Consider the following 10,646-nt stretch of genomic DNA (forward strand, 5'->3'; position numbering starts at 1 on the left):
GAAACTCTAACATGGTGTCAAAAAGCCTCCTCACTGGGGAAAACTGGTTTCATTTAGGTTCCAGGCAGAGGCATACACATGGGACCAGAACCACTGCCTAGAGAAGAGCAGGAGGAGCAGTCCCCAGGTAGTGTGAGAGCTATACTGAGAGCACGGTATGCAGCTCATCCAGTTACAGGGGACCTTGGCACCTATGAAGCCTACAGCATAGTCTTATAAAAAGGATGCCAGTTCTTGCTCTCAGACAAGTGCTAAAATGAAATCCTTGTCAACAAAATTATCACCTTATTATACAAAGGTATCAGAAATGTGTTAAACAGATCATGCCCATAAAGTGTCTTAGGTATTCAGATGTTGCTCAGCTATCTATCTCTCTGCGCACCTGGGTCTCAAAGATGCAGTCAGAATTTATTTAACTCTAAACAAGTATCTAGCTAGTGCTGCAGTACTTGGAGATCATAAAGAAGGTATACACTGCATATCTTTCCTGCTGTTCCATCTAATTTAGTAAAAATATTTGGAGAAGGTTCACTAGCTTGGGCCTTAGACAAGTCACAGCTAGAGTAGGGGCCTGTGGTGATAATCTTTCTCCTTACTTCCTCCTCAAATTCAACAGACCTGCTATTTGCATACTCAGTTTGGCTTGGCATTTTCTTCCATCAGATGTTTTGATCTGAAGTCCCCATGGAAAAGCCTTAAACGAAATGTAAAGGACTGGACACTACAAGTCTTCTAAATGGAAAGTGTAATTGTAGCTAGTTAAGAAAGAGGAAAAGAGTGTAACTCACTAGCTTAACAGGTTGTGATGCCTACATGTGTTTTGAATATACAACCCAATGACTTGTGCCTGTCATTTTATTTATTTATTTTTCCTTAGGCACAATAGCTGTATTTTTCTTTTGTCAATAGATGACCTTTACTTAATAGACATTGCTCTATTTCCTGTGTCTTTAAAGAGTCTCCAACACTTTAAAGTTGGAGACCCTTTAAACTCAGTCTCCAACAGTCTCCAACATCCAGCAAAGACATATTTGCACTGAAGTGTAGATATTTGTCATTACTTGCTTTTCTCAATCTCTTTACTTTTTTTTTTTTTCAGTTCATGTTAAGTATCCCATACAACTACAAAAGCTTTATACACATGCAAACCCTACCAAGAGTATACAGTCATTCCTGAATGTTTAATACAGAGCTCCATAAATATAAAGACATTGAAAACTGTTTTGTATGTGGATCTCTCTCCCCTCTCCTGACAAGGAAATAAGCAATTTTCCTAACTGAATTCTTCCATTTCAGGTGCAGAGAAACCCCAATATGTCTAGGGACTTCTGCAGATGCTAGGAAAATCAAGCGTGAAATCCTATAATTCATTCCCTTCTTCCCAATAATTTTCTCAAATTCATCCCAGTAAGTGTATACTTTTCAAACTGTAATCACATCATTTTAAAATAATATTCAAAAACTAAAGTATTCTGTTAACAATTTTATTTATCTCTTTTGTTGCATTATGCCCTGAAATCATACCTCTTACCATCTTTGTCTCCCTTTTTCTGTTTGTCTTCAATTTCAAATGAACTAAAAACAAATGAATAGGGAAGATATTCTTAAAATAATGGGGGTTCACTTTTTTATATAATCTTCCAGTTCTCACTTACCTGGTACTCTTTACTGAGGCTTTATCGCCTAAAATGTACAGATATCAGAATATCACCTGTCTTCTATGACTGTTGAACACCAGCCTCAAAGTAACTGCATTTGATTCTCCTTGAAATTCATTGAATTTGAGTCATTTACCTGAAAGAAAAGTTTCACTTTGCTTGCAGCACCTGCTTTAAATAGCCTCATACACTTCAGTATAATCATCTATATAATTTGGAAACAAAGTCTGAAGTGTAATACTTTTAACCATTTACATACAGACCTGCAAAATAAAGAAGATAAAACAAAACAAAAAAAAAGACAAATCAATCTTTCTTCTCTAAACCTTGATGATCAGTTGCTCTTGCATTTTGACCAACGAAGCTTCTACTGAACTTGGATGTATGTTGGTTGAACATCTCCTAAATGGTAAAAATATAGAAAACTAGGGAGCAGATGTGCCTACTGAATGGTTCCTGCTCACTCACTTTTGTCAGTTAAAAGTAACATCCTTTAATGCTCATTTATATTAATATTAGCCTACCTGAGTGGGCTCTTTGCAATTAATATGTTGGAGTGTACAAGTCTGAAAGTGAGCTATTGTGTTTCACTGATGATCTGTGAAGAATTATGTCAAGTATTTAGATTAGCTCTCTTGCCTAGAAGTCTGCTTGAAGTTCTAAACCCACCTTTTCTGCATTTTTAATTCATTATAATGGCTTAATCCATCTACTTGAGATTTCAATAAATGAGCTTCTCAAGCATCTATTTTGAGCCCATGTCATTTATTATTTACATGTTCCCTCTTGAACAAGTTATAAGCAAAATATTTTTTCCAGTTCAATTTTTTTTATATTAATGAGTTATCACTTCGAGATTTTTTTAAAAGTTACTCATGCAAAATGTGGTTGTTTCAACTTTTTTTCAATATCAGATTTTTTTTTTTCTAAAATATATATAAAAACTGTCATTCCTTTCCACTGAAACGTTTTCCAGAGGATAAAATTCATTTCATCCACCTAAAAAATGTGTAATATAACATTTCAAAGTTCTGACAGTTTGGAAATTTATCCACATTACATACATATCCACATTACATACATATCCACATAACATCCCAGAACATTCCCCTTCAGTTATAACCTTCGCCTGGCAGGAAGACATAGCATCAATTCCTAAGGAGAAAGATGACTCCACAAAATAGGGTCTGAGAGCAGAGGATGGGTATCTTCCCAAAGGTTAACCACAAACAGAAACCCGAGGGGAACCCATTCTAGATATGTGTGCTGTTGGTGTGGCACTGAACTTGATGGACAGTTTTCACAGAAAACCACATTAAAGATGGGGAGGGGAAACCACTGCTGAAAACAATGATCTTTCACTGGTAATCTGATGCAGATATGACAGAAGCAAGTTACTGTGTGAGCAAAGAGGCACAGAGATATCTGTTCCAAGCTGGAGTCCTCTGTTGCTGTGCCTTTATGGGACCTGCTGGTGGGGGATTCTGGTGGTGCAGGGTCTGTTACCCTATGGGGTGGGTGTGGGGGTTATCTGGGCAAGGATTTGTTCAGGCTGCTCAGGGAGGTGTGGCACCAAGGTTTGGTGAATATATCTCCGTCTCTGTCACACTTAGTCTCAGATGGCCAAGGTTTGCTAGAGCTGGACAATGTAGGTGCAACTGCTGGTTTCTGGGTGATCTCTATGCCACTGAGGAGGAAGGAGTAGAGCTTTCTGCTGTTTTTAAGGCCCACACAACAAATGAAATTCTGTGACAACATCTGTTAACAAGTACGTCAAAAACAGTATTAACCTTGTAATAGAGGGAAAGAAATAAAAATCCCTGGTAGCAAGAGAAAAGAAGAAATGTGCATTGACTTCAATGGCTTACCAAACACAAGTGGGGCTAAAACAAGTAAGAGTGCTCAGACATAAAGTGGATACTCTGATGAACACCTGTTCCTCATGTTAAATGATCCCATTTACTAAAGAGAAGTAGTTTTCTTCATGTATTCACTTCATAGAAAGGTTTATTTACAAAAAAACCTTCTTCATGTTTATGATATAAATAATCGCTAAAAATACTCAATCACTTATTATGTAAGGAATAGATGATACTAAATATAGCTGTGCAGTTTAATGTTTATATAATTACCCATCTAATACTTCTGTGTATTTAAGTAATTCTTTCCTCAAAGGGCTTATATAACATCAGTCTGTGAGATCCACGTGTATTTTCTTTGGAATATTTACTAAGTGGTTATTGCAAAACAGTAGGACTTCTAACTGGGTCAGCTGCCTAAGAAAGTCATGGGGAGAGTTTCAGATATTAGGAATTTATATGAAGTCAATATAGCATCTTGATACTCTAGAAAAGAACAGAATTTGTTTATTTTCTACAAAGTAATGTGTTTCTTGTTATAAACAATCTGTCAAATCTGGACCTTCCTCAGTCATTCCCAAAAGTTATGCAACTCCTAGAAGAGGAGGAGTTGCAGGGTTAGACATGATTTGATACAATGTAAAAAGTAATAAAATTTGCTGAGAAGAATAGGAACTTGGTCAGAAAGTCAGGAGCATAGAAAAGATAAATTCCCACCTGTATGAGTTGACAGTGAAGAGGGCATTACTTAACCGAGTTCAGGGAACACAAGGGCATCACTTACTCTTTGCTGTGAGCAGCCATGCAAATAAATAACTTTTGTTTCCATCCATGGAAGCGGGCTTCTTTTTTACAGACTTCATGGGTATTCATCCTTCTCTGTCTATGACTCATTCATTATAGATACATAAAAAGCTTTAATCATCTAGTGAGGAAAACAAAGTAATGCTGTGTAATTTAAGTGACCAGTCACACATCACAAAAAAAGCAAAGTAAATAGCCATTTTTTTTTCTCCTCCCATTTATAGACAACATTTTTAAAACCATGAGCCAAACACTTCTGGAAGAAGGAAACAAACTAAAAACAAAATGCAGATCCATCGGTGCATAAATTAAGAATGGCAAACTGTGCAAAATATTTTGGAATGTTTATGCAAAATTATTCTGGAACAAATAAATGTCCCCCTAGCAAGTTAAGATGCAAACTGTAAAGTTCCTGAGAGTACATATCCAACTATGTACTAAGTGCCAGTGGACAAAACTAATTTGACTACAGCAATGGGAGGTGCAGTTAGTTAACTAATTAATTAAAGTTCTTGCTGTTATATTTGCTAACAAAAGAAGAAGATCAGCTAAACATACCAATTCTTCCCGGTGTTTTTGGTTTGGAATTTGGGATATCTGGGTTCTTGCATTGGAGCAATTCCATTCCAAACATGTCCTTGCCTCCATACAAGGTGAATTATATCCATACTGAAGGGATTGAAGTCAACTGAGGACAAACTGTGAAACCTGATGTCCTATGATTCACAAGAATTTGTATTAAATTACTTAAAATCTACTGAATAGAATTCTAATCTCTTTGTCCATACTTGCTAACTCAGGAAATGAAGATAATAGTAAGACTTTGAGGGCTTAAGAAATCATACTTCCATGATGCATGGGACTTGGTGCTGGCAAAGGTCTTCTCTCACTGTGTCATTGTGCTGTCACTACACAGTGGGACCTTAGTTTTCTTTTTGACAAGAAAGCAGTAGCCCTATCATTAGGTCAAAATGTTATGCATCTATTTTACCCCAGCAAAACTTGACCCAATTTTAAGATAAAATAACACTTATAGGCAGTCACTACTAGCTACTAATTACAGTTAGTACATGTTACTAAAAGGAATTTGTGATTGAGTATGATACTGTTTCAGTTGTTGCATGATGCCTACAACAGAACAAATTTGTAGAAAACTATCACAGCTGAGCTAATTGCCTAGATCACAGCCAATAAAAACTTCTGCTTCTACAGCCTGAACTGTATTTAGCCATTACACCATGGGTATTTGAAAGTGAGGTGTTCCTACTTCATAGGATTGTGACTGGAGGCTTATGTTTAGCTGTGTCAGTATAAGTCAGTCTTACAGCCAGAATGAAGTGCAAAATTCTTCAGAAAAACTGCAATGCAGTAGTTAAACTCATCTGCCTGAAGCTTAAAGCTGATAGTTTGTGATTTATGCACCTGCAGGAAATTCCTCACAGAAATTCTCTCTCAGTGCTCTGCTATACTCATGGCAGGATCAGCTGCAACATGATAGAATGATTTCTGCCTGGTATTATAAGATATGTTGTTACACAGAACAAGTGTCTGTTGGGGGGGGGGGGGGGGGGGGGGAAGTACTTATGCTTTTGTTTGTTTGCTTATTTGATTGTTTTGCTTTTTTGACAGCTGCTAGATCCACTGCAATCTTCATATGGAAAAGTTTCTTAGACACTTGTCTTTGGCTGAGCAGCAAAGAAAAGAACCTTGAAGACAAAGCAGAAAAAATGTTAAAATGTTATCCAGGAAAGGAAAAGGGAACAAACCAACCAACCAAAAACAATTACAACCTGCAGACTAATACTGAATAGGATTTTCTCTTTGTCCTAAAAGTAAAATGAAAATTTGGTGAAAGGAAATTTTCTGTAGCTGTTATGAAACATATTAACCTGAATTTTCCAGGAAAGTGTTCTACCTTCCTTGCAGTAAATGTATCTGAGAAGTGGCTTATTGTTTGAAGCAGTGTTCAGCTCTTCCCAATGAAACTTGAGTCTCTTGTCAGATGTGCTGAATATAAAAGTTGTAAAATTAAAAAGGGAAAGGCTGACAGTCATTCTAAATTTCCTTAGGCTCACTTTGATCAATATGAATGTTAAAGCTATGAGCCTTATGCTCTGTAACATAGAGTCAAATTTATCAGGCATAAAGTGTCAAGGTTTATAAGTTCATAAGGGCAGATCGTAGTTTACTGTAATCAAAGACCTAAGGGACATAAGCAAGACCAATATTATTTCCGGGATATGATTAAGTGCCTAGAGAACATTCTACAAGAATATTTAATGAAATCTATTTTCTCCTCCAAAGAATTATGCATATCCATATTTTAGATGTAAACCAATCTTTTATTGGTAAGTCCCAAGTATGTTTTTCTGCACTGCAGTTTTGATACGTTTTGCCTTGCAAAAGCAGAGTCCCTGAAACTATAATGTATCTGCAGTTACAGAGACAGATGCTAATAGTAAGGGGGACAGTGATTACATTGTATTATACTGACAATACTAAAAATGTGGTAGAGAGAAATTATTTGGGGAGAAAAATCAATAAAATCACTTACCAAATGGAAAACCAGCAACAAAAGAAGTCTTGTGAAATGATAAGGTAGTTTTATATAGATTTATCGCTACCAATTACATAAAAAGCTTTAATTCAGATAGTCAAATACATTCTCTGTCAGATAATGTTAGAATAAGGGAGAATGCCTTTAAATTGAAAGAGGGGAGATGTAGATTAGAACTTTGGAAGAAATTCTTCCCTCAGAGAGTGGTGGAGCACTGGAACAGGTTGCCCAGATATGGATGCCCCATCCCTGGAAGTGTTCACGGCCAGGTTAGATAGGACTCTGAGCAACCTGGTCTAGTGGGAGGTGTCCCTGTCCACGGCAGGGGGTGGGAACTAGATAACCCTTAAGGTCCTTTCCAACCCAAACCATTCTATCATCTTATGATTCTATCATTCTGTGTGCATACAGAAAGATCCGATGGTTCAGGAATGCAAAAAGGAAGACATCACTTTCTCATTCAACTGTCAAAGCACTGCTCATCGTGTCCTCAGTTTTATCTGATTCTCTAAGCTCAAGGATAAGTTAGGTAATTCATTTTATAAGGCTTTCAGATTGTTTGCTTTTATGTAGAGACCCTATAAAGCATTTATATGGAGGATTATCCTGTGAGAAGTTATCTTATGAAAACACCCAGAGTATCATCCTTCAGACATAAAACCTCCAAAGAAATTTGATCTTCAGTCTGCTGAAGAATCTCTGAGTTCATTTCTGACCTGATTAACAGAACAAAATGTTGAAACAAAAGTCAGGATTTCTCGCTGAATTACATGCAGAATGAGGCAGGAACCCTCCTGATCATATTAGTATGTATGAGAACAAAGCTGTCAAAAAGAGAAAAAAGGCCTAAAAAACATATCATGCCACAGCTACAGCTCTTCAAAGAGACCTCAGCATTTCTGGTAACTTGATTAAATTTCAAAGGCATTTTATATATTTAAAAAGTATATTTTAATAACAATATTTTAATTATTATTAATAATTCCACCTTGGAATGAAAACCTGTTTGAGGTTTGTCCAGAGAGGTTGTGGAGTCTCTTTCTCTGGAGATATTTACAACCTGCCTGGATGCCATCCTGTGAAATGTGCTCTAGGTGATCCTGCTTGGCAGGGGAGTTGGACTAGATGATCTTCAGAGGCCCCTTCCAACCTCAACTATTCTGTGATTCTGTTTTCAAAATCTTGAAAGCAATGGGTGAGGTAAATGCAGACCTGTTGCTTACCAAATCCCACAGTAAAAGAACTAAGGAGTAAGCAATATAATTGTTACAAAACTTACTTAATATAGCTAATATAAAGTAAGATGTTTTTTTCATGGTGAATAATGAACTTCCAAAATTTTTTGACCTTGAGGGGAAAAAAAAGGCTGGAAAATATTATTAGAGTTTCAAAAAGTATTAGGCAAATTTATAGGCAGATGGATCATAACCAATATTGAAGGGAATAGGCAGGAATGTGTCCTCTGATATCCCTAATAAAACACTTGTGAATGCTGGAAGAGTACAAGAGCAAAGGAACACGGGTAGTAGTTGGGGTGTTATCTTTCAGTTTTGTAAAGGACAAGCAGACAAAGAAATTATATGACTCAGATGCCAGAAATTTACCAATGTTGTTTAAATATCTCAAGTTCTTAATCTATAATTCCATGTAGTATTTCAGTAGTTGGGCTGCTGAACAACAGTGTTTTTTTGTTTGTTTCTGGTTTTTTTTTTTTTTTTTTTTTTTTTTTTTTTAATTTCCTCTAAAAATGCTTCTTTTCACAGTGTATCTTAATGGATAAACAGGGCTCAAAAGATTGTTGACAATACTGGAAGTGGCTGGCTCTATTTCTGATAGAAAAGTAGAGGCTGAACCCCTCTCATGGAATGCTCTTCATCATGCTGAGTGTTGGTGGCCGCTATAATCTGTATTACTTAGAAGAACTATCAAACCAGGAAAAAAGACGTGCTTATAAGGAACTACAAAGAAGTTGCAAGGTAGGACTCATTAGTGTGTTTTGCACTGCAAGACCAGTCTTAGTTGAAGAAATGAGAGAAACCACGCATGTTAAATCCAGGAAGGGGCAAGAAGAAGGATGTGAGCACTGATATGAACCAACACTCAGTGGCGTACACAGCCCAAGAGGAGTCTTATACAGTGGAATTCAGGCATTATGAATATTGGATGATGAGGTATTATCTAGATTTGTTACCTCCATATATTAAAGAGATCTAACAGAAACTCTTTATTAAAACTTACTTTTGTTCTATTTGCTTCCCTTCCAGTATTCACAAGCCTGTGCTTTATAGCTCTTCCAGACATTTCACAAGAGTTTCCACGTGGTAAATGGTGGGATTTCCTCTAAGCAGCAATACAGGAAACTTAAAACAGGATGATCCTGTCCCTGCTCAAAGGTCTATTACAGAGAAGCACGTGAATATGCTTCACTGCAGGCCTTTGAACGGTGATGAAACAATTTTACAGTTATTGCTATGGTTTCACAGAAGCTCTTGCTACTCTAGACACAGAAATTTTTCTTTCATCTGAGTTTGAAACGAGGATGTCAAGGAATTCATCTCTTTAGCTGTAAATGCACATCCATATTACTGCCAAAACACTCCTTTGGGTTTCCAGGGATGCCAGACATTAGATGTAGCCCAAAGCCAGAGACGCTGCTGACCTCAGGAGTGCTGCCCCCTGTCCCTGCAGTGCTCCACGAGTTTCTCTTCATTTTGGCATTTGAAGGTCTGCGGAAGAATTGAATTTGGAGAGGTGAGGAGGTCAGTCCCAATGGCATTACTGAAAAAGGAATACAGGTTGAAAACATTAAAGGCACAGGGAAGAAAGCCAAGCATCAACATGTTAGTGATATCTGCTCCTTTTCTAGGTTACAGGCAGAAAATTCATTGCTTTTGATGTAAAATCCACCTGCAGAAACTGAAGAGAGATTTTTCTTTAAGGAAAATGGCAAACCCTGCCTCCTATCTCCACTGTTGTGACATACACCCAGATTAGATCGACGGTAGCCATATAGTTGCAATGGAATAATTAGGTCTTTTTGCAGGTTTTGAAATGAGTCTGAATTTTCTCTACAGATTTTTCTTTCGTTATCATTGCAGACTTTTTTTTTTTTTTTTAATGAAAACAACATTATTTAAAGTATTTTTGTCTTTTCCCTTTAACCTTACATTCTTCACAATTTTTTTGTTTGTTTGTTTTCCTACAGATGGGGATTTCATTATTAAAGATTAGGATGAAGCAGCAGGAACACAGAAATTAAGAAACAATGATAATGTTGCTATAAAACTGCCTTTAGTGTTACAAATAAAGAATAAGAGAAATAGCAAAAGATAGGCAGATCTATCCCAATTATCATTTATTTCCTGTATTCTATTTACTGTTAAGAGCTCTTTCAAAGCAATGGTAAAATGATTAACGTATCTCCACTTCTTACTAAAAAGTTATCTTTATTTATTTATTTATTTATTTTGTAGCAAGATGAAGCTACATAGACTCTTTTGATCTATTCATGGTTAGTGTTAAAACTGGCAAAGATACTTATCGTGGAAGAAGTTTTATGATAATTATATCACAGAATAATAATAATAAAAAAATCTCGCACACACTTTTGCACAGAAGCAGAAATATGTATGCTCATATTAAATCTCTCTTAAACATGCTGCTCTGAAAATAAAACGTTACCCATGTTCCAGTCTAATGCCTGTTTAATGCACTGAATGCATCCGGGCCTACTCAGGCAAGAGTTTATAATATGCTGCACTGAAAAAT

At 36.5% G+C, this 10,646-nt stretch overlaps 1 long non-coding RNA gene across 1 annotated transcript; it reads left to right on the top strand.

Moving 5' to 3' along the window:
* Nucleotides 1–3,293: 3,293 nt before the first annotated feature.
* LOC121068533 lies at nucleotides 3,294–10,011 on the top strand. The gene is made up of 4 exons (XR_005818940.1): nucleotides 3,294–3,426; nucleotides 7,290–7,407; nucleotides 8,642–9,049; nucleotides 9,143–10,011. It is a non-coding gene; the product is annotated as an uncharacterized LOC121068533 (long non-coding RNA).
* Nucleotides 10,012–10,646: the final 635 nt, after the last annotated feature.

The sequence above is a fragment of the Cygnus olor genome, chromosome 3 (genome assembly GCF_009769625.2).
Source record: "Cygnus olor isolate bCygOlo1 chromosome 3, bCygOlo1.pri.v2, whole genome shotgun sequence".
Classification (NCBI taxonomy): Eukaryota; Metazoa; Chordata; class Aves; order Anseriformes; family Anatidae; genus Cygnus; species Cygnus olor.